Source organism: Cetorhinus maximus, chromosome 4, assembly GCF_964194155.1.
Source record: "Cetorhinus maximus chromosome 4, sCetMax3.hap1.1, whole genome shotgun sequence".
NCBI lineage: Eukaryota > Metazoa > Chordata > Chondrichthyes > Lamniformes > Cetorhinidae > Cetorhinus > Cetorhinus maximus.
In genome coordinates this window covers 20,563,494-20,588,005 of record NC_135882.1, presented here as the reverse complement: position 1 = coordinate 20,588,005, position 24,512 = coordinate 20,563,494, and the positions used below count along the sequence as shown (strand labels likewise).

At 47.7% G+C, this 24,512-nt stretch overlaps 2 protein-coding genes across 2 annotated transcripts in view; one reads left to right on the top strand and one right to left on the bottom strand.

The window, feature by feature from the left end:
* The window catches only part of pabpc1b (poly A binding protein, cytoplasmic 1 b), a 28,725-nt gene extending 28,073 nt beyond the window's left edge, over positions 1–652 (bottom strand). The window contains exon 1 of the mRNA XM_078540029.1: positions 517–652. The gene's annotated coding sequence lies outside the window, so the exon portion shown is untranslated. The remainder of the gene's footprint in view (positions 1–516) is intronic.
* The window catches only part of LOC144679535 (sperm-associated antigen 1-like), a 503,898-nt gene extending 481,324 nt beyond the window's left edge, over positions 1–22,574 (top strand). Inside the window, exon 20 of the transcript XR_013576361.1 lies at positions 22,559–22,574. The gene's annotated coding sequence lies outside the window, so the exon portion shown is untranslated. The remainder of the gene's footprint in view (positions 1–22,558) is intronic.
* The last annotated feature ends 1,938 nt before the right edge of the window (positions 22,575–24,512 follow it).

The window sequence follows — 24,512 nt, the reverse complement described above, 5'->3', positions numbered from 1 at the left end:
AAATGCCTTATCTCATACGCACATTGAACAAACTCTACATGACTGTTAAACTTTGAGGCCTAATAATGCAAAGAGTCGAACCTGATGATCAGTTTGCTATTCTACTCTGTTCTATGGTTTTTTTGTAATTTATATTTTACTTGTAATGATTGTAAAACGTACATCACTTTGGCCCTGCCTGCGACAAAAGTTGATTTTTAAATAAATAAACCTTTGATGATGATGATGAATCTACATGTCTCACCCACTGCACCAGCAGCAGCCAATCCCAGGAAGGGCATCGCCCTGACAAACGAGTGCCACACGCTGATTGGTCAAGAGGTTTGGAGATGTGGTCAAGTTTGATGTTTCAGCCAACTAATGAATATGGCTGTATTCAGGGTGAGTGTCCTGAAGCAGGAGTCCTCCAAGGATGTTGTTTGCCCAGGGACACAGTACCATATCCAGGGACTATTCCGGGAAAACGGGGACATATGATCAGCCTATGAAAAAGAAAATTTTAATAATTAAACTTACCTCTTGGAGGCCTCATAGTCCCAATCCAGTTCCTTGTTGTGTACGCCTGGCAGGAACTTAATATCATTTCCTGCTCAAGCCTTTCAGTAAAAATTACTACTAGATCCTGATGATGTCATCAGAAACTGACATAAATAAGTCTAAAGGACCCCTGCTGGCTTTGGGTGGCTGCTCTGGTTGCCTGTCATAAATATCCCAGCAGGTTAGCTCTCAGTGGCACCTGGTTAATTATCCCCACTAGGGGATTTTAACTGCCCACCCCCTGGATATCTCACAACCAGTCTAACAACCCAAAATTGGTTGAGCTGTCCTTAGAACTGATGGGAAGGTAGAGCTGGGTATTGTAAGTGCACGAGTGGATCTGAACTGTGTGTGCTAATGATACTGCCAAAGGGAAGAAAGCGGGTGAGGAAGAGAAGGAAGGCGAACAATCGATCCTTAGGGAACCCCACAGGTCACACTGTGAGATGGGAGGAGAGGTTTTGCTAGAGATGCTTTGGATTGCCCAGGCAAGAATAGAATCAAGCAGGGGCTATCCCTCTGAGCTGAACATCAGAGGACAAAAGCTGAAAGAGAAGAGTCTGGCCAATCATTGCCAACGACTGGAAATGCATCAAGGTGGGACAATGCACCATCATTTGTGTCACGACGCCATTTGTGAATTTTGTTCGAGCCCTTTTTTTGTTGTGGCAGTAACGGAAACCTGATTGAAGAGATGCAAACGTGGCCTGTGCGAAATTAGGCATAGATTTGGAAGGCAATAACACTTTCAAAGATTGGAGAGAGAGAGGCGAGGTTGAAACGGGGTGGTAGTAAGGATGGACGGGATGAGGGTGGGCTTTTTAAGGAGGTCAGGGTTGTGGCGGGGGTGGAGGATAACAGCTGTTTTAAAAATGAGGAGCACAGCACCTGAGGAGATGAGCCATTTACCAGACGTGCCAACTCTTGTGAATTTATCTTGAAAGACACGATTTCTAAGTAAAATGAAGCCTCACTCGAGATAGAGCTTTGAAATCTCAGGATTTTTCATGGGCATTCAAAAACACATTTTCTCTTGGGGTATAAGACAAGTGAACATGACCTCTTGATTGCTTTGCCAGCTCTCAGTGTGATTTGTCCTCTGCTGCCGTCATTGCCCACGCGGCAGCCACCACTGCACAGTGCTGAAAGGTCAGGAGTGCGACTGGCAGCAGAGACAGGAAGATTGCGTTGGCCACATATGAGAGCCGAAGAATTGAGAATCTGAGGAACAGAGGGTGGGCTGGCGACTGCTACCAAAGGTGTGAGAGGCCCCATCAGTGGTGGGTGGCTCTTGAAGTCAGTGGGGAGGGCTGCAGCCCAGTGTCCATGTCTTGGCCTGAAATAGTGACTTGTCCCGGGAATTATGGCCCAGGTTCAGCTGCTGGTTTTGGGGAGAGAGGCGGCTTAGTGAGAGTTCTGGTTATTGAGAGTGAGGGCCAGTTAAATTATGAAGATGTGCTTATTTTCAAGAGCGGAGTTTATCAACACGGGAATGAGTGAGGATTGAATTTCACCTATTTTTTAAAACGCAATTTTGGGGACTTAAATCTGCTCACACAGCAGAGTTTTTGAAGTGCAGGAGGTGGAGAGCTGGTTTGTGCAATGGGTTAGGCGTTGGCTGTTGACCTTTGGAACCTGGGCTGTAATCCAACCTAGATGCAGTGGCCTTGGGCTCCTGGGCCCTCAGTTCCTAGTTGGGCTGGAATCGCATTGCAAGACTGGGATTAATTAGCAGTGTAACTCTTTTGGTTAGTGTGAGACATGGAAAATATCACCCAAGTATGTTAACTGACAAACCAACACAGACCTGCAACAAAGTGGGAGCAGAAGGAGAGCAGCTTTACCCCAAGCTTATTGTGGGCAGGCCTGGCACTCGGTATTGGGCAGCCCTGAACCCAAAGCCTCAACTCATGGCGCCAAGCCTGATAGTCTCAGCAATGTTTGGGCAAAGTTTTAGGTTAGGCAACGCCTAACCCATTGCACAATCCAGCTCTCCACCTCCTGCACTTCAAAAACTCTGCTGTGTGAGCAGATTTAAATCCCCAAAATTGCATTTTAAAAAATAGGTGAAATTCAATCCTCACTCATTCCTGTGTTGATAAACTCCGCTCTTTAAAATAAGCACATCTTCACAATTTAACTGGCCCTCACTCTCAATAACCAGAACTCTCACTAAGCCGTCTCTCTCCCCAAAACCAGCAGCTGAACCTGGGCCATAATTCCTAGGAAAGCTTCTCCCAACACGGCTTGCCTATCTTCTATGGAATAGCAAGGACCTGCTGTTATTAGCCAGGGGAAGGCCAAGATGCCAGCTACTAAGAAGGACCTGATGGAGGACACGCCCTGGAAGAAGATCCAGCAGAAAATGTTGACCACTAGATTCAGGCTTCTTGCTTTGCTGGTAGAGGTTCTCAAGTAAGCATCAGGAAGGAGAGGAGGAAAGGTAGTGTGGAGAAAGGGGAAAGGACAATCAAAGCCAGTAGGAGTGCCATGGAGCCAAATGGAGCTCCCATTGCCCCAATTAAATTTTATAAATAAATAAAGATACTTAACTTTTCAATGGCAGCAACTGGGTAGGCTGCATCCATGTCTGGAAAAGGTGAGCAGAGTAGGCCTGATGTCTGGGCATCCCTGAGGGGACCTAATTGGATATTAGGCCTCTCGTTGGTCCATACAAGGGGCCAAATGCCCATCTTAGGCAGCCACTCTGGGCATCTGAAAAATGGCCTGATTTAATCTCTGGTTGGTTGTTCTCCTGATGTCCATGGGATGCAGGACAGTGGTCCCTGAAATTAGGCCTTGTTACACCCAAATGGACACAGTGAGGTCCAGATTTTATCCATTTCCTAGATCATTACAGTGATGACTGCAGCAGGGAGCTATTTCCATGTGCCACACAGCTGCTCAAGGCCAACTTGAATCAAAAGCAAAATACTGCGAATCTTGGAAATCTGAAAAAAAACCCCAGAATATTCTGGAAATGCTCAGTAGGTTTAGCAGTATTTGTGGAGAGAGAAACAGAGTTAGGTTGAGTGCGACTTACAATAAAGTGCTGGAGTTCAGCGCTTCAGGGAGTTTAGCAGAGGTAAAAACAAAAAACTACTGCGGATGCTGGAAATCCAAAACAAAAACAGAATTACCTGGAAAAACTCAGCAGGTCTGGCAGCATCGGCGGAGAAGAAAAGAGTTGACGTTTCGAGTCCTCATGACCCTTCAACAGAACTCAAACAGTTCTGTTGAAGGGTCATGAGGACTCGAAACGTCAACTCTTTTCTTCTCCGCCGATGCTGCCAGACCTGCTGAGTTTTTCAAGGGAAAGAGGTGTTTGGTTGCTTTTGCCTAAACCTTTTCTGCCTCCAGGAATTGATTCTTGCTCTGCTACAGGAAAAGAAGCTGGTTAATTGGTGAGTATCTAGTAAGTGATTAAGGTTTATTCTATTCCTAAGGCTCAAAATACTATACTTTGAGCAAGAGGTGAGTGGGAGAGAATAAAAGGCGTGGATCAAGAGGCCTATCTGCAGTGAAGACAGTGGCGGAGTGACATTATGAACCACAACATGACGCGAGTGCAGGGAAAGCAGCTGATTGGTATTTCTAGTCTTTAAAATAAAAGTAAGGTCTTTAGTTTGTGTTTAGGTCTCCTGTCTTTTTTTTCTCTCTTTTTCTTAAAAAATAGCTTGTTAAGTATGAGATCGGTACTGGTGTAAAAAAAATTAATTACAATAAAGCGCAAAGAATGGGGGATTCTTCTAGTGTAAAGAGCAGGCATACTAGAGTAATTAATTGATAAATTAAATAAAATAAGATAGTGATGGCAGGACGGGCGATGTGTTGCTGCTGCAGCATGTGGGTGCTGCAGGACACCAAGATGATTCAGAGCGAACATGTCTGTAGTAAGTGTTTGCAGCTCGAGGAACTTCGGATCCGAGTTGAGGAGTTGGATTCCGAGTTTCAGACATTGCGCCACATCAGGGAGGGGGAATGTTACCTGGACACTTTGCTCCATGGAGCAGTCGCACCCCTCAGATTAGGTAATTCAAATTTGGTCTGTGATCAGGGACAGGAGGGTGTGACTGCAGATGAGGCAGGTATGGGGATCCAGGGCATAGCATTTGAGGAGCCACGGCCCCTGCAACTGTCCAACAGTTACGAGGTTCTTGGAAACTGTGTGGATGAGAGTGGGGACTGCAGGGAGGATGAGTGAACTGACAACGGCACCATGGTACAGGGAGCCATTCAAGTGAGGGGAGGAAATAGGAACGTAGTTGTGGTAGGGGACGGTATAATTAGGGGGATAGATACTGTTCTCTGCAGTGTGAGTCCCGAAGCTATGTTGCCTGCCCGGTGCCAGAGTTAAGGACATCTCCTCAGGGCTGGAAAGAAACTTGTAGTGAGAGGGGAGGAATCCAGTTGTCATTGTTCATGTTGGTGCCAACGACATTGATAGGACTAGAAAGGAAGTTCTGCTGAAGGAATTTGAACATTTAGGAGCTAAATTAAAAAGCAGAACCTCCAAGGTAATAACCTTGGGATTACTACCTGAACCACGGGCAAACTGGCATAGGGTAATTAAAATCAAGGAGTTAAATGCATAGCTCAGAGATTGGTGTGGGAGGAATGGGTTTCAGTTCCTGGGGCACTGGCACCAGTACTGGAGTAAAAGGGAACTGTTCCGATGGGATGGGCTTCACTTGAACCATGGTGGGACCAGTGTCCTGGCGAATTGAATAACTAGGGCTGTAGAGAGGGCTTAAAACTAACTAGGTGGGTGGAGGGTTCTGGAGAGGGGATACGTAGGCTTACAAAGCAAAAGGATATGGCAGCTTTGCAGGGTAGCCAAATAGGTAATGGTACCCAAGTGTCACCCAAGGAAGGGACAGAGTGTACGAACTTAAAAAAAAGCAGCAAATAGGGTCAAAGTGGGGAAAAATGATAAAAAGTCAAAATTAATGGCTCTTTGCTTAAATGTATGTAGTATTCTCTTGGCATTATGGAGACATGGTTACAAGGAGATCAAAGCTGTGAACTAAATATTTAGGGGTATGTGACATTTCAAAAGGACAGACGGGAAGGAAAAGATGATGGGGTAGCTTTGTTAGTATGAGATGGAATAAGTATGATAGCAAGAAATGATCTTGGATTGGAAGATGTAGAATCCATGTGGGTGGAGATAAGAAATAACAAAGGGAAGAAGACACTGGTGGGAGTAGTCCATAGGGCCCCTAACTGTAGATAATAATCAGGAGATAATGAGGGTATGTAAAACAGACAGTAATTAATCATGGGCGACTTTAATCTTCACATAGATTGGGAAAATCAAATCGGCAGAGGTAGCCACGAGCAGGAATTCATAGAGTGTATTTGGGACAGTTTTCTAGAACAATATGTTGTGAATCCAACCAGGGATCAGGCTATTTTGGATCTGGTAATATGTGGCAGGTTTAATAAATGATCTCAGAGTAAAAGATCCCCTAGGAAACAGTGACCATAACATGGTAGAATTTAGCATTCAGCTTGAGAGTGAGAAACTTGTGTCGGAAACAACCGTGCTAAACTTAACTAAGTAATTGCAAAGGAATGAGGGCAGAGTTGGCTGAAATGGACTGGGAAAGGAGTTTAGCAGAAAAGACAGTTGATGAACAAAGACAAACGTTTAAGAAAATAGTTCATGTCTCACAACAAAGACATATCCCAGTGAGGAAGAAGGATTCTAGGAAGGGGATAAACCAACCATGGTTAACCAAGGAGGTTAAGGATCAAATTGAAAGAAAAAAACATACAATGTGGCAAAGATTAGTGGTAAGCCAGAGGATTGGGAACGTTTTAAAAACCAACAGAAGATGACCAAAAAAAAAAAGAGGTAGAAAATAAACTTTGAGGGTAATCTAGCAAGTAATATAAAAACAGACAGTAAGAGCTCCTTTAAATATATAAAAAAGGAAGAGAGAGGCCAAAGTGAACATTGGTCCCTTAGAGAATGAGGCTGGGGAAATAATAATGGGGAACCAGGAAATGGCAGAGGAGTTGAATAAATACTTTGCATCAGCCTTCATGGTAAAAGACACTAATAGCATTCCAAAAGTACTAAATAATCAAGAGGCAAAAGGGGTGTTGGAAATAAATATAGTAACTATCACTAGAGAAAAAGTACTAAGGAAACTAATGGGGCTAAAGGCTGATAAGTCCCCTGGACCTGATGGGTTTGCATCCTCATATATTAAAGAAAGTAGCTACAGAGATAGTAGATGCACTGGTAGTAATCTTCCAAGAATCCTTAGATTCTGGAAAGTCCCAGAGGATTGGAAAACTGCTAATGTAACACCCTTATTCAAAAAGGGAGGGAGACAAAAAACAGGTAACATAGGGCAGTTAGCTTAACATCTGTCATTGAGAAAATGTTAGAGTCTATTATGAAGGATGTAAAAGCAGAGCATTTAGAAAAAACATAATTTCATCAAGCAGAGTCAGCATGGCTTCATGAAGGGGAAATCATGCTTGACAAATTTATTAGAATTCTTTGAAGAGGTAACAAGCAGGATAGATAAAAGGGAACCAGTAGATATAATATATTTGGATTTCCAAAAGGTGTCCGATAAGGTACCACACATAAGCCTACTTAATAAGGTAAGAGCCCATGGTGTTGGGGGTGGTATATTAGCATGGATAGAGGATTGGTTAACTAATAGAAGACAGAGAGTTGGGGTAAGGGGGGCAATTTCAGGATGGCAACCTGTAACTAGTGGAGTGCCACAGGGATCAATGCTGGGGCCACAATTATTTACAATATATATTAATAACTTGGATGAGGGAAGTGAATGTACTATCGCCAAGTTTTCAGACGACACACAGATAGGTGGGAAGGCAAGTGGTGAGGATGATACAAAGAGTCTGCAGAGAGATATAGACAGGTTAAGTGAGTGGGCAAAAACTTGACAGATGGAATATAATGTGGGAAAATGTGAGGTCATGCACTTTGGCAGTAAGAGTAGAGGAGCTGAATATTATTTAAATGGAGAAAGACTGCAAAAAGCTGCAGCACGGAGGGATTTGGGAGTCCTCATGCATGAATCACAAAAAGTTCGCATACAAGTTCAGCAGGTAATAGGTAAGGCATGGAATGTTGGCCTTTATTTCACAGGGAATGGAGTATAAAAATAGGGAAGTCTTGCTAAAACTATACAAGGCACTAGTTAGGCCACACCTAGAATACTATGAACAGTTTTGGTCCCCATATCTGAGGAAAGATATACTGGCATTGGAGGCAGTCCAGAGAAGGTTCACAAGGTTGATCTCGGGTGTGGAAGGATTTTCCTATGAGGAGAGGTTGAATAGGTTGGACCAGCACTCATTGGAGTTTAGAAGAATGAGAGCCGACCTTATTGAAACATATAAGATTCTTAGGGGGCTTGACAGGGTAGGTGCTGAGAGGTTGTTTCCCCTTGTGGGAGAGTCTAGGTCCAGAGGGCATAATCTCAGAGTAAGGGGTCACCCATTTAAGAAAGAGATGAGGAGGAATTTCTTCTCTCAGAGGATAGTGAATCTGTGGAATTCTTTCCCACAGAAGGCTGTAGAGGCTGGGTTGTTAAGTATATTCAAGGCTGAGATAGACAGATTTTTAATCAGTAAGGGAATCATGAGTTATGGGGAAAAGGCAGGAAAGTGGAGTTGAGGATTATCAGATCAGCCTGACCTCATTGAATGGCGGAGCAGACTTGATGGGCTGAATGGCCTATTTCTGCTCCTATGTCTTATGGCCTTATGGTCTTAACATTTCAGATCTGTGACCTTTTGTCACTCTGTCACACTTTTTTTGTGTTTCTTTGCTGGTTTTTTTTTTCTCATTTTTATTTATTTTGCTTTCAGAAGGCAGTTATTCTGGATCATGCCATATTCACACTTCCTGTAGACATGTCTTTTGCCTTTTTACTTGTCCCATTGCCACTTCTTTGACCATGAAACCTTTTTGTCTATTAATCTCCCCTGCCCTCTACCCTATCACAGATCTTCCCTTTTGTACCTCTCATCCTCCCCCTTTTCACTTACTCAAAACTTATCACATTTCTAATTTATCCCAGTTCTGATGAAAGGTCACAGACCTGAAATGTAAGGCAAAATTTTAACTCAAGCAAGTCCTGCTGCCAGGTTCGAAAGCGGGTCGGAGGCAGCGCAGGCGGGTGACAGAGTTGAGCACACAATATTATCGGGGCTAGCCAAGTAAGGGCTTGGCAGGCAAGGGAGGTGGCCAGTGAGATAGCACAGACAGGGCAATGTTCCACTTCCTGAACGCTGGCACTATCTTTAACAGCCAGCCAGCAGAACATAATACTGCAGCAGCCCTGGAGGAAGCAGTGAGAGAGCTCCGGCAGAATGTCAAAGTGAAGACATGGTCAAAGATAGACCAAGATTCAAAGATAAAAACAAAATTACCTGGAAAAACTCAGCAGGTCTGGCAGCATCGGCGGAGAAGAAAAGAGTTGACGTTTCGAGTCCTCACGCCCCTTCAACAGAACTGAGTATAGTTAGGAGAGGGGTGAAATATAAGCTGGTTTAAGGTGGGGTCGGGGGGGGGGGGGGGGGGGCCGGCGGGGTAGAGAGAGAGAAATTGAGGGGGGTGGTGGTTGTAGGGACAAGTAAGCAGTGATAGGAGCAGATAATCAAAAGATGTCACAGACAAAAGGATCAAAGAGATATTGAAGGTGGTGATATTATCTAAGAAAATGTGCTAATTAAGAATGGATGGCAGGACACTCAAGGTACAGCTCTAGTGGGGGTGGGGTGGAAAGACTGACAAGGTATTAGTTGTAGATTTAAAAATAATGGAAATAGATGGGAAAAGAAAAATCTATATAAATTATTGAAAAAAACAAAAGGGAGGGGGAAGAAACGGGGTGGGGATGGGGGGAGGGAGTTTAAGATCTAAAGTTGTTGAATTCAATATTCAGCCCGGAAGGCTGTAAAGTGCCTAGTCGGAAGATGAGGTGCTGTTCCTCCAGTTTGCATTGGGCTTCACTGGAACAATGCAGCAAGCCAAGGACAGACATGTGGGCAAGAGAGCAGGGTGGAGTGTTAAAATGACAAGTGACAGGGAGGTTTGGGTCTTTCTTGCGGACAGACCGCAGGTGTTCTGCAAAGCGGTCGCCCAGTTTGCGTTTGGTCTCTCCAATGTAGAGGAGACCGCATTGGGAGCAATGAATGCAGTAGACTAAGTTAGGGGAAATGCAAGTGAAATGCTGCTTCACTTGAAAGGAGTGTTTGGGCCCTTGGACGGTGAGGAGAGAGGAAGTGAAGGGGCAGGTGTTGCATCTTCTGCGTGGGCATGGGGAGGTGCCATAGGTGGGGGTTGAGGAGTAGGGGGTGATGGAGGAGTGGACCAGAGTGTCCCGGAGGGAACGATCCCTACGGAATGCCGCCAGGGAGGGTGAAGGGAAGATGTGTTTGGTGGTGGCATCATGCTGGAGATGGCGGAGGATGATCCTTTGAATGCAGAGGCTGGTGGGGTGATAAGTGAGGACAGGGGGGACCCTATCATGTTTCTGGGAGGGAGGAGAAGGCGTGAGGGTGGATGCGCGGGAGATGGGCCGGACACGGTTGAGGGCCCTGTCAAGGACCGTGGGTGGAAAACCTCGGTTAAGGAAGAAGGAGGACATGTCAGAGGAACTGCTTTTGAAGGTAGCGTCATCAGAACAGATGCGACGGAGGCGAAGGAACTGAGAGAATTGGATGGAGTCCTTACCGGAAGCGGGGTGTGAGGAGCTGTAGTCGAGGTAGCTGTGGGAGTCGGTAGGCTTGTAATGGATATTGGTGGACAGTCTATCATCAGAAATTGAGACAGGGAGGGAAGGGAAGGGAAGTGTCAGAGATGGACCATGTGAAAATGATGATGGGGTGGACATTGGAAGCAAAATTAATAAATTTTTCCAGGTCCCGACGAGAGCATGAAGCGGCACCGAAGTAATCATCGCTGTACCGGAGAAAGAGTTATGGGAGGGGGCCGGAGTAGGACTGGAACAAGGAATGTTCCACATACCCCATAAAGAGACAGGCATAGCTAGGGCCCATGCGGGTACCCATAGCCACACCTTTTATTTGGAGGAAGTGAGAGGAGTTAAAGGAGAAATTGTTCAGTGTGAGAACAAGTTCAGCCAGACGGAGGAGTGTAGTGGTGGACGGGGATTGTTCGGGCCTATGTTCAAGGAAGAAGCTAAGGGCCCTCAGACCATCACTTCCATCCCCCACCAGGATGGTCTGAGGGCCCTTAGCTTCTTCCTTGAACATAGGACCGAACAATCCCCATCCACCACTACTCTCCTCCGTCTGGCTGAACTTGTTCTCACAATTTTGTTTTTGTTTTGGATTTCCAGCATCCGCAGTAGTTTTTTGTTTTTAAGATTCAAAGATACCTCCCTGGAGATGTTCCTCCGGGCTGTAAGGAAATGGAGAAAGTCGTGATCGTTTGGGATGGCAAGATGGAGTTGCTCCTTGTACATGTTGCAGTGCTGAGAAAGGGTCAATGACCTGATGTATTTTGGAAAAGTGAGTGCAGTGCATAACATTCAGCTTGCAGCATTAAATGTGACTGAGGGTGAACGTGAGATTGGAGATGGGGGTGAGCTGGGTGTGCCCATCTGGCTGCTGGAGATTACCCAGGCATCAGCATTGGCTGTCAGATGCTCGCTAGTCTTTCTGAGCATGACATTGTTAAAGCAGATGTGACTGTTGCACAATTAGTGCTGGTTGGCCATATTCAGGAGGCAAGCCTGTGGTACCACATTGGACTGTCAGGCTGCCACCAACATAGGGGCTGTGCGTCTCTTTGGGTGTATATCAATGGGAATTTATCTGCTTGCAGGAGAAGAGCACTCGCAATGCGATGGAAAAGTCAAGAACCAAAGATGGCATGCCCTACATCACCATCCTCATGGTCCTGAAAGAAGAAGCACTGGAACTGGGAGGAATGGAGGCAGGCAAGGTGGTTGTGGGTGGTGAGATGGGCATGGAACTCTGAGAAAGCGAGTAACCTAATGGATGGGCAAAGGAGAGACCTCTTGGCGAGCATAAATCGTAGTGTTCATGTGTGTACCACCTATCACATAGAGCTCCAGATGATGAGTAGTTAGAAGGAGATTTGGAACACGCATTGCCCTCACATCAGCATTAACTCTCTTGCAGGCTTTAGATGAGAGGGGCTAGTCACCGAGCCTGAGTGAAAGACCTGCAGCTCTGTGGAGGAGGGATCCACAGATGTTACACAATCACATCATTTTCTTATATTCTTCACCATTGCATTGGTGGGCATGTGTTTGCGATTAATAATGGGGTCACAATCTGGTGAGCACTGCACAGACACACCCAAGCAGCTGATGGAGTCTGTGACATTTGAGACCACTCACACTTGGCAGACTGTGGGAAGGCACATGATGCTCAGCTTCAGGCTGATAACGTGCCTCTAGAGTCATCCACAAGGTAGCAAATGCTGGAGCTGCAGTGTGAGGTGCAGGAACATCTGGTGAAGTTGTCAGAAGCTATGCACGGACAATGGAGGAACCCCGGCCATGAGTGCCTTGACTCTGTTATAAGCGCACATGGTTTCCTCCATCGAGAGATGATAATCTCATGGAGAGCCATTCCAACATACCACCCAGTGGATGCTGGAGATGCACGTGAACCCGCAGGTCATTGTCACCTCCACGAACTCAATGGAGCAAAGGCTGAACAAGGTGGGCGAGGGGGGGATGGTGGTGATCACCTGGAGCTATCACTGGGTGCTCTAACTCCCCTGGTGAGCAGGGAGAGCCAAATGTACCCTGAAAGGGTAAAGGAGCAGACATTTGCAGCATCCGGGGGCTCCTTTGAGGGCACTTCTCCCATGGAAAGCTGTTCCTCAGCCCTTTTGATGGTGATACCAGCGCTTTGTAAGCCACGGAGACATAGGGGCATCCTGCACCTGTGGAGGAGGTCCTCAATATGTCTGGGCTCTCCAGGCCTCAGGCACCTAGAGGATGACCGCCACAGTCACTGAAAGCCATGGAGCAGGAAGGCCAGCAGCCAGCCTCCACCTCAGCTAACAGCACAGTAGGAGTGCAGGGAAGTACTCAAAAGCATGAGAAAATGCCCACCTAGCTGCAGTTGGGTTTCATGGGATGCAATCCTGATGTTAGATGTCACCTTGCTGTGAATGTGTCTTAAATAAGCTGTGAAATTGTGCATCGCAAAAAGAATACCTTTTCACACACTATTGGGCCGTTAGCAATTTGCTGGCTGCTGCTAAGAGTGTGATGGGAAAGACCACACTGGATGAGGTTGATGCATTTCCCGTGCTTTTGCCTCAGGTGATGACAGCTCCAGGAAAATGGAAGCATTCAATGACACAAATAACAAGTCTGCAGAAGATGGAAGATTTATTGGATTGACTGGGTGTGTAAATAAGGCTTATGTGAAACGTGCCCGTATTAGGACAGTGTGAGCCTCCTCGTATGTCTCTTATTGCACCTTGCCTGCTATCTCTTGGGGTCTTCATCCTTTTGTGCCAGATCACAATCCCCCTCCATATCCTTGTTGTTGGAGAAGGCACCCCTGGCGGCATTCCATAGGGATCGTTCCCTCTGTGACACCCTGGTCCACTCCTCCATCACCCTCTACACCTCAACCCCCTCCCACGTCACCTTTCCATGCAACCGCAGAAGGTGCAACACCTGCCCCTTTACTTCCCCTCTCCTCACCGTCCAAGGGCCCAAAGACTCCTTTCAAGTGAAGCAGCATTTCACTTGCACTTCCCTCAACTTAGTCTACTGCGTTCGCTGCTCCCAATGCGGTTTCCTCTACACTGGAGAGACCAAACGCAGACTGGGTGACCGCTTTGCAGAACACCTTCGGTCTGTCCACAAGCATTACCCAGACCTCCCTGTCGCTTGCCATTTCAACACTCCACCCTGCTCTCATGCCCACATGTCCGTCCTTGGCTTGCTGCATTGTTCCAGTGAAGCTCAACGCAAACTGGAGGAACAGCACCTCATCTTCCGACGAGGCACTTTACAGCCTTCCGGACTGAATATTGAGTTCAACAATTTTAGATCATGAACTCTCTCCTCCATCCCCACCCCCTTTCCGATTTTCCCCCTCCTTTTTCTTTGTTCCAATAATTTATATAGATTTTTCTTTTCACACCTATTTCCATTATTTTTAAATATATTTCCATCCATTGTTTTATCTCTACCATTTAGCCTTTTTCGATTCCTTCACCCCACCCCACCCCCACTAGGGCTATCTGTACCTTGCTCGTCCTGCTTTCTACCCTTAATTAGCACATTCCTTTAGATAATATCACCACCTTCAACACCTCTTTGTCGTTTTGTCTGTGACATCTTTTGGTTATCTCCACCTATCACTGGCCCTCTATCCAGCTCTTCTTGACCCACCCACCCCTTAAACCAGCTTATATTTCACCTCTTTTCTATTTTTCCTTAGTTCTGTTGAGTCATGTGGACTCGAAAAGTTAACTGTGTTCCTCTCCGCAGATGCTGCCAGACCTGCTGAGTTTTTCCAAGTATTTTTGTTTTTGTTTTGGATTTCCAGCATCCGCAGTTTTTTGCTTTTATCGCACTCCAGGATGGCCTCATTGTTCAGAGCTTCCCCCCTCTGTAGAGCCAGGTTGTGCAGAGTACAGCACACCATCATGATACATGAGGCCCTTGCTGGGATATATTGAAGAGCTCCACCAGATCCATCCAAGCATCGCAACAGCATCCTCAGAAGGCCTATGGTCACTCGGGTTGTCCTGTGGCAGCTGTTGTCTCTGTTCTCTCCATCTGTGCTTGGGTTCCTCACAGGCGTAAAAGGTCAGGCACCTGGGACTGCCTTAGTATCCAGGTGTTGTGGCTGCCTCTTGGGAATCTTGCACACATCTGAAAGATCTATTTGCATTGGTCGCAGACCACTTGTACATCGAGCACATGGAAGCCCTTCCTGTTGATGAAGACTGCAGTCTGATCTGTGGGAGCCTTGATGGCGACAGGCGTGCACTTGATAACACCCTGCAACTGGGGGATTGGCCTCAAATCCTACAGCCCTTTCAGTTTGACTGTCCGGATTGGTGCAAAAGCACGCATACTGGCTGACCCTCTTGAAAATGGCATTGGTAACCATCTTGACGCAATGATGAGCTGCAGACTGATACCTCCAGTGGATTCCTGGAATGACCCTGAGGCATGACAGGCATTAGGTGCCGGCCCCTTCCTATAGGGTTCAGCTCCTTCACCATTATGGCACACAGCTCGGTAACAGCCTCGCTAGCGAGGCGCAGTCTTTGGCGACACTGTTCCTATAACGTTTGTAGGAAGTTGAGTCTCAAGTGATAAAATCTCTTTGACAAGTATTATCTTCTGTGTGCAAGAGGTTGGATGCATTCCCCTATGCGCCCTCCTCTTCCCTGCCCCCTTGCAGGCTCATGACCCCTGGTGTTCCTCTCTTGCTGCTACCACGCTCCCTTCAGCTGCAGCTCTCTTCCTCTCTCACACTCCTCCTCACTAGAGGTCTCAAAGCTTGAGTGAATGAGGCCCATGGCAAATAGCTGCACTCAATTCTCTGGGCCTCCCACTCCCCCTGCTCTGTATATACAAGTACCAAGGTGAGAGGACACTCGACCAGTTTTTGTCCCTCTGTGCTAGGCAAGTTAGCCCCTGCTCCTGTTGCACTTCTGCGGCCCTCCCTCCAAACCAGTGATGTGCAACCTAGGCCAGTGAGTAGACAGCATCCTCAATGATGCTGTTGTAAACCTGTAGAGAAGTTAGGGGCTAAAATTATAAGTGTAGTGAGGGAGGCACAGTGGTCATAAATAGTAGGAAGGATGTCAGATTTGTTTCCAGTGAAATATTGTTGTCAGTGATGGCACAAACTAGATTCCACAGCTCTGAAGCAGAATAATGCATTGTGCACTAAACTGTCAAACGTCCTTATAAAACAGCATATCCTCCGCTTAGTAGGCTTAAATACCTATGGGAGATTTGCTATCATATAGTCTATTACAGTGATGGGCAACCTAAGCTAGTGAGTAGGCCGCATGAGCGGCTCTCCTTCATCTCAGTGGGCTGCAAGATTGAAATCAGGCATGTGTACTAACCATGACCCCATAAATAAGATTAAATACATTTAATACACACCAAATATTTCATAACGAGTTATAGAAAAAATTTTTTTTTTATTTTTTGCAAAAATATACTTTATTCATAAAATATCTTCAACCACATTCCAAACCATTTCAAAAACACCATTACAAAGGTACAATCAGGTTCAACTTTTACAACATGTATCACCAGGTGCATCAGTACAAACAATATTACAATCGTTTGCAGACAATCCTTTTGAGCTGTACAGCCCGAGGAGATTTAAACAGTTCCCAGTCCCTCGGTGCACGGTGGCAGAAAGGTCTTAGACAGCAACCCTTCCCCATTGTGCCTTTGCGGCAGCTGCCCCAAGCTTTAGTGCGTCCCTCAGCACGTAGTCCTGGACTTTGGAATGTGCCAGTCTGCAACACTCGGTCGGGGACAACTCTTTGTGCTGGAAGACCAACAAGTTTCGGGCAGACCAAAGAGCGTCTTTCACCGAGTTGATGATCCTCCAGCTGCAGTTGATGTTTGTCTCGGTGTGTGTCCCTGGGAACAGCCCGTAGAGCACAGAGTCCTGTGTCACAGAACTGCTCGGGATGAACCTCGACAGCAACCACTGCATCTCTCTCCAGACCTTCTTTGCAAAGGCACAATCTACAAGGAGGTGAACAACGGTCTCTTCCCCACCACAGCCACCTCGAGGGCAACGTGCCGAGGGGGTGAAACTCCTGGCATGTAGGAAGGATCTGACGGGAAGGGCCTTTCTCACCACCAGCCAAGCTACGTCTTGGTGCTTGTTGGAAAGTTCTGGCGATGAAGCATTCTGCCAAATGACTTTGACAGTTTGCTCGGGGTACTATCCCACAGGATCCACCCTCTCCTTTTCCCTCAGGACCTCTAAGATGTTACGTGCCAACCACTGCCTGATGGACTTGTGGTCAAAGGTGTTTCTCTGCATAAATTTCTCCACGAGGGACAGGTGGTACGGCACGGTCCAACTACTTGGAGCGTTCCGCGGCAGCGTGGCCAGACCCATCCTTCGCAACACCGGGGACAGGTAGAACCTCAGCACGTAGTGACACTTGGTGTTTGCGTACTGAGGGTCTACGCACTGCTTGATGCAGCCACACACAAAGGTGGCCATCAGTATGAGGGCGATGTTGGGCACGTTTTTTCCCCCTTTATCTAGAGGCTTGTACATCGCGTCCCTGCGGACACAATCCATTTTTGACCTCCAGATAAAGCGGAAGATGGCTCGAGTGATCGTCACCACGCAGGAGTGTGGAATGGGCCAGACCTGCGCCACGTACAGCAACAACGAGAGTGCCTCACACCTGATGACCAGGTTCTTACCCGCAATGGAGAGGGAGCGTCGCTCCCACATGCCCAGCTTCCTGTTCACCATAGACACTCACTCCTTCCAGTTTCTAACGCATGCCCTGGTCCCTCCGAACCATATCCCCTGCGCCTTCAGGCCGTCAGCCCTGACAGTGAAGGGGACAAAGGATCGGTCAGCCCAGTTCCCAAAGAACATGGCCTCGCTCTTCCCATGATTTACCTTGGCTCCCGAGGCCAGTTCGAACTGGTTGCAGATGTGGATCAGTCTGCGCACCGACAGCGGATCCGAGCAGAAGACGGCGACATCATCCATGTACATGGAGGCTTTTACCTGAGTGCCTCCACTGCCTGGGATCGTCACTCCTCTTATGCCCGGATCCTTCCTGATGGACTCAGCAAAGGGTTCTATGCAACACACGAAAAGAACAGGCGAGAGAGGACAGCCCTGCCTGACTCCAGATTTAATCAAAAAGCTATCTGTTTCCCACCCATTGATTGAGACTGCGCTACTGATGTTAGTGTAGAGCAGTTGGATCCAATTTCGAATTCCCTCCCCAAACCCCATTTTGGAGAGCACATCCACCATGTAGGTGTGCGATATTCTGTCAAAGGCCTTCTCCTGATCCAAGCTGATGAGGCAGGTGTCCACACCCCTGTCCTGTACATAGGCAATCGTATCCCTGAGCAGCACGAGGCTGTCAGAGATCTTCCTGCCTGGCACAGTGCAGGTCTGGTCAGGGTGGATCACCAATTCCAGAGCAGACTTGACCCGATTGGCGATGACCTTGGACAGAATCTTATAGTCCACATTCAACAGTGAAATGGGTCGCCAATTTCTAATTTCCTTCCTTCCCCCCTTGTGCTTGTAGATGAGGGTGATAATGCCTTTCCTCATGGATTCCGGCCGGTTTCATGCCGGCCAGGAGCATACTCTCGTACACTTCTAGCAGGTCTGGGCCCATCCAGTTCCACAGAGCCGAATACAACTCCGCCGGCAAGCCGTCACTTCCGGCAGTTCTACTCTTCTCGAAGGACTCAAGGGCCTTAGTCAGTTCGTCAGGAGTTAGCGGTTTTTCCAGAATCTCCCGTGTACTGTCGTTTAAGACCTCCGTGATAGAGGACAGAAAGGACTGGGAGGCCGTGCTGTCTGTGGGCTTCACGTCATACAATCCGGCATAAAAGGATTTGCTGATCCTCAAAATGTCAGACTGCGATGACTTTACTGAGCCATCTTCTTCCTTCAGGCTGCTGATCACAGAGCCCTCTCTGTGTACCTTTTGGAAGAAGAAACGTGAGCACGTCTCATCCTGCTCCACGGAGTGGACTCTGGAACGGAAGATGATCTTGGAGGCCTCCGAGGCAAAGCGCGAGACTTGCTGGCTCTTCACCTCTTGGAGTTCCTCCTTGACATCGACCCCCATCGACCACAGCCGGAGCAGATTCTGCATGTTTTCCTGGAGTCGAGACATTTCCCTCTGTTCCTTTCTAGCTTTCTGGGTGCTTTTGAGGATGAAAAACCTCTTGACGTTTCCCTTGATCGCTTCCCACCAGTGTGTCAGGGACTCAAAGAGGGGTTTCACGGTTCTCCAACCTTTGTAATCCCTCTTGAGCTCCTCAATGTTCTCTGGGGTCAGCAGTTGCACGTTTAGCTTCCATGCCCCCCTGCCCACCCTCTGGTCCTTCTCTAAGTGGCAGTCCGCCAGTAGGAGGCAGTGGTCAGAGAAAAACACCGGCTTGACGTCGGTGGATCTGACTGCGAATGCACGGGACACAAACAGGAAGTCTATCCTGGAACGGATGGACCCGTCTGGCTGCGACCAGGTGTATCTATGCTGTGCTCCGTCTGCAGGGTTGCTGAAGACGTCGTGCAGCTTGGCATCCTTAACTGTTTCCATCAGGGATCTGGACGTAGCGTCCAATCTGCTGTCGGCCCTGCTGGATCGTCCAGCCACATCGATGATGCAGTTGAAGTCACCGCCCAGAATGACCGGCCTGGAGATCGCCAGCAGCAGTGGGAGTTGCTGAAAAACCTCCAGCCGCTCGGCCCCTTGTGATGGGCCGTACACGTTAATTAACCGGAGTGGAGATTTCTTGTACATTACGTCTGCTACGAGGAGGCGCCCGCCCACCACCTCCTTAACCTCGGAGACGGTGAAGTTGCCTCCCCGCAGCAGAATACCCAGACTGGAGGAACGAGAGTCGTTTCTGCCCGACCAGATTGATGGCCCGTGGGACCACCATCGTGACCATTGCCTGTAGGAGCTGAGGTGCGGTATCGCACACTCCTGCAGAAACAACAGGTCAGCTTTGACCTTGGCAAGGTAGTCCAAGGTCGCCACACATCGCGTAGTAGATTTAATGCTACGCACATTTATGGATACAATCTTTAAACCCATTTTAAAGCATTTATTCTCCTACCAAACCTGTTGTCTCTGAGAGTCCCAGACCTTTAGTCTGCTCCTTCATACCCATAGTGAGCTCAAATTCCTTCACTTTGGATGGGCTGAGGAAGTCCTCATTGGCAGTGTTCTGCTCAGGTGGCATCTGGGGGTTCGCGCAGAGAGCGGGTTTTGAGATGACCTTTGCTGGAGAAGCTTCTCCAAACCTCACCCCCTCTGGGGCGTTGCTGTTCCTGGCTTCCCGGAGCTGGGGTGCGATGATTGCCTCACTGCTCCCAGATTCCTGGGGCTGTGGTGCACTGGCCTCCTCAGGTTGCGGGCAAAGTTGGGGTGCGCTGGTCTCCTTGTTGTCTCCAATGTTCTGGAGCTCGGGTGTCTCGTCCTCCAACTCCCTGGAGCTTTGCCGCTTCTTCTGTCGGTGCCGCCCTGGCACTTCTTCATCCGAGGAGCTGCTGCCTTTGTCATCCATGTCGGATGGGAGACGCCTCTTGCCACTTGTCTGGGAAGTGGCTTTGCTTCTTCTTCGCTCCTTCTTCCTTTTGGCTCTCCTCACCGTCTGCCACTCCCCTTGCTTCTTTTCCACTGCTGCCTCCTCCTCCATTGATTCGCTGTCCTGAGGACTGGGAGGTTCAGGGGGTAGTACTGTTGATTTGCTATCTGTTGCCTCAATCTCTTCCTCCACCTTGTCTCTCTCTGTGTCCTCCTTTGTCCCATTGAGCTCCCTGGGGGCCTTGGTGGTTGGAGTGACACGAAGCATTTCTTCTGCTTCCCCTTCGTTGGCTTTGGCTGCCTGTGCGTAAGTACGGCAGCGTTTGGGGCAGGTCCTGTAGAGGTGACCTGCCTCGCCACACAGGTTGCAGCACTTAGCCTGTTTGCAGTCTTTTGTCTGGTGCCCTTCCTGTTTGCAGATCTTGCAGAGGGAGGCGCTGCAGTTGGCCGCCACATGACCAGCCTTGCCGCATGAGCGACAATGCTTGGGTTGCCCAGCATAGACCAGGTAGCCACGGTTTCCCCCGATAGCGAATCTGGAAGGAGGGTGGAAAATGGCTCCCTTACCGTCGGTCTTTAGCGTGACCTTAAACTGGTGTTTGCCTGTCCAGATCCCCAAGTCGTCTCGAAATTCGGTGCCGCTCCCCACCTTATCGAAGTACCTGGTGAGGAAGGTGACCACGTCGGCGACAGGGATGAAGGGGTTGTACAGATGCACCATCACCACACGGTCCCATTGCAACGGCAGAGAAAAGAGCGCCTCCGCTGTCAGGATCTTCATCTCCGGCAGGTCTCTCTTCTCCTCGAACACCCTCAGGAGCTGCACACAGTCTGCCACCCGCTTGAACGTTACATCAAAAAATCCAGCGTTGGGGAAGTCCTGTAGGGTGAAGATCTCCGGAGCTTCAAAGCCGCACACCTTCAACAGGATCCTCCTGGCGAAGAAGGCCTGATCCATAGGTGATCCTCCTTCACTGTCCTTCACCGTGACTCGGACGGTGTTAGATAACCCATGGTATGGGTTTCGATTGGTTATAGCCTTTGCTTCCCGACCTTGCCTTGGCAGAACCATGATCATGGTCTCTCCCCTGCCAGGTAAGTATCGGGTAGAAAATGCTTAATCATTCATATATGAATATCACTGTCCTCAACTTGAAATGGTAAAAACAAAATAAATATTTACACTTACCTTACTTACCTCATACTCAGTGTGATATGTCCTTAGATTAGGACTCAGAGGTGTGCAGGCGCATCGCAATTCAGCATGGAAGTTTCCATCCGTTAGCCAGTTGCGTTTCATGCATTTGATGTGTCCAATAGCAGAAAAAGTCTGCTTGCATGCAGCGCTTTGATTGGACGCAGAGGGAGCACACGGCTCCCACAGTCAATGGTGTGTAATCAGCACGCACCTCACTTCACATGCTTTTGCTTTACGTGAGTATCATGTAATGCTGGTAGAGAAAAAAACTACGTGGACGGAAACCAGCAGAGTCTGGCAACCCTGCGCTTGGGCAACAGTGAACAAAATGCCTTGTGGGCTGCACTCAGAACCCAGATGGACTGCATGCAGCCCGTGGGCCGCAGATTGCCCAGCACTGCTCCAAACCATGCTACTGCTCGCAATTTCTGCCAACTGCAGCCAATTCTGACATCCCACTAAGACCCTGCCTCGTTGGCAAGGCTCTGAAGCTCTGTTGCTGTGGTGTGCCTGTTGAAAAAATGTAAAACTTGGTAAAATTTCCTGGTTAACAGACTTCATTACTTTCCTGCTGCATTCCAGCGTGATCCCCACCCCCCCCTCCTCTTTGGTAATATCCAGTCGTGACATAAAGACTTGTCTCCTGACACCTTTCTCTGCCATTTTACCACTTCTCCCATCTCACAACCTGTCTCCAATGGGCTGGTAAAATTCAGCCTGTTTACTTTGTTTCTCACTCCACAGATGCTGCCGGACCTGCTGAGCATTTCTAGCACTTTCTGTTTTTATCTGAATTTGAATCAATCTGGGAAGCTGAATCAGAATCTTATGTAGAACCACAAGGTCTTGTGGCTTGTTCACCGTCAGATTTTCTTTCCCTTGTTAAACAATGATACAGAGAGGCTCAGAACTGTTGCTCTCACTCCCAAGCCTTGTTGCTTAAATGGGACAAGAAATTTTGATGACTCAGATCCACTTAGAAACTGGAAGTTTTGCCATTTTCAAGACTTTCTGTGCAAAATGATGGTATTTGGACAGCAAATTGCACTACATGACATGTATAAATATGCTGTAGGGTTTACATAGAACTTGCAACATAGAAACGGACCATTTTGCCCAAGGGCAGAATGTTGAACCTCCTCCTGTAACCCTATCAGCATGTCCTTCTGTTCATTTGTCCAACATGAACTATGACCACGGTCTGGAAAGCGATCTCTGAGGTGAAAGTGGATGCTATGGTAACAATTAAAATGGAGTTGAATAAATATTTGAAGGAAAATGATTTAATTTTTTTTGTGAAGAAAGAGCAGGGAAGTGCGACTAATTGGATAGCCCTACCAAAGAGCCAGTGCAGATGTGATGGACTGAAAGGCCTCCTTCTGTGCTGTATCAATCTACTGTGGTGGGAGGGTGGATCCTGCTTCAACACTTTCAGGGATAACAAACAGGATATTTTAAAATATAAACGAAAATGCCAGAAATACTCAGCAGGTCAGGCAGCATCTGTGGAGAGAGAGTAAATGTTTCAGGTCAGCGATCTTCCTTCAAGAGCATTATCAAACAAAATTTGACATTGAGCCACATGAGCAGATAATAATTAGGACAGATGACCAAAAGAGTTAGTTTTTAAAGAGTGTCTTAAAGGAGAAGAGATGTAGAGAGGCAGAGGGATTTAGGGCGGGATTCCCAGAGTTTGGAGCCTAGACAGCTGAAGGCACGGCCAGCATGGTGGAATGATTAAAATCCGGGATGCGCAGGAGGCCAAAATTGGAGAAGCACAAATATCAGACGATTGTAGGGCTGAAGGAGGTAACAGAGTTCAAGAGGGGTGTGGGATTTGAAAACAAGGAGGAGAATTTTAAACTTGTGGTATTGCCAGATCGTGAGACAATGCAAGTCAGCCAGCACTGGGGTGTTGGTTGAATGGGGCATGGTGCGAGTTAGGATATGGCAGCAGAGTTCTGGATGAGCTCAATCTTATGGAGAGTGGAAGTTGGAAGGCTGACCATGAGAGCAATAGAATATTCAAATCTAGAGGTAGTAAAGGCATAGATGTGTGTTTCAGCAGCAGACGACATGAGGCAGGTTAGAGTCAGGTGATGTAATGGAAGTGGAATTAGGTGGTCTAGGTGATGGAGCGGCTATGTGGTGAAAAGCTCATCTCGGGGTCAAATATGACCCCAGGTTGTGAATGGTCTAGTTCAGCCTGAGAAAGTTGCCAGGGAGAGGATTGGTGTAGATGGCGAGGGAACAGAGTTTGTGGTGGGGGCTGAAGTCTTCTCTCTTCCCAATATTTAGTTGGGGGAAATTTTTATTCATCTAGTACTGGACAAGCAGTGTGACAATTTAGAGACAGTGGAAGAGCTAGGAAAGGTGGTGGTGAGGTTGAGGTGGCTATGAAGTGCTGGTTGTCATCTGTAAACATGAGGAACCTAATTTGTGCTTTTGGATGATATCACCGAGGGGCAGCATGTCGATAAGAAGTGGGGGGCGGGCGGCAAGGATAGATCCTTAGGAGGCTCCAGGGTAATCATGCTGGAATTGGTGCTGCATGAATGAATTTCTCTCCCAGAGAGTTTGGTCAAGTTTATAAAGCTGGAGGAAATTACATATGGGCCAATCTATGAACTTGCTTATGCATGAGGATTGGAATTTGAAACTGGTGGCATTGGAGAATTGGAAGCAAATGTAACTCAGTGAGACAGGAGTCATGGGCAAGCAGGATTTCATCCGGGATGGAATACAGGCAGCAGAGTTTTGGATGAGCTATCAGTTACAGGGGGCAGAGGATGGGAGGCCCACCAGGAGGGCAGTAGAATGGTCAAAGCTAAAATACTCCAGATGCTGGAAATCTGGAATATAAACTAACACTCAACAGGTTGGATGTGGAGAGGGAAATAGATGAAATGTTTCAGGTCAAGTCTGGACTTAACAAAGGGGTCAATGAGAATCCAGGGGAAGAATTATTGGGTCGGATGACGTGCAGTGACATCGGGCGTGCGTCGACTCGGCTGTGCGCCCACCGAACTGTCAAAGGCCTATTAAGGCCATTAAGAAAGTAATTAAAGTTGTTAAGAATGCTGCCCGCCCAACCTTAAGATTGGCGGGCAGACGAAGAGCACAGGTGGCCTTCACATTTTTCATGAAACCTCATCCACGGGCGGGATGAGGTTTCATGAAGGGTTTATTAATTAAATAAATTTTTTTGAAAAAATTAATGACATGTCCCAGCTCATGTGACAGTTTTACACGAGGGGACATGCCCTTACATTTTTTTTTTACCTTTCTTCAATGTTTCATTACTTAAACTAATCTCCCTGAGGCACCTCTGGGTCTCGGAAATCTCTGCGCTTTTTTGCGTGCATGCACGAAATAGCGCAGGACCCGACTCAGGGAATTCCACCACCCCTCCCCCGCCCACACAGGGAGCGCTCAGCGCTTCTGGACATA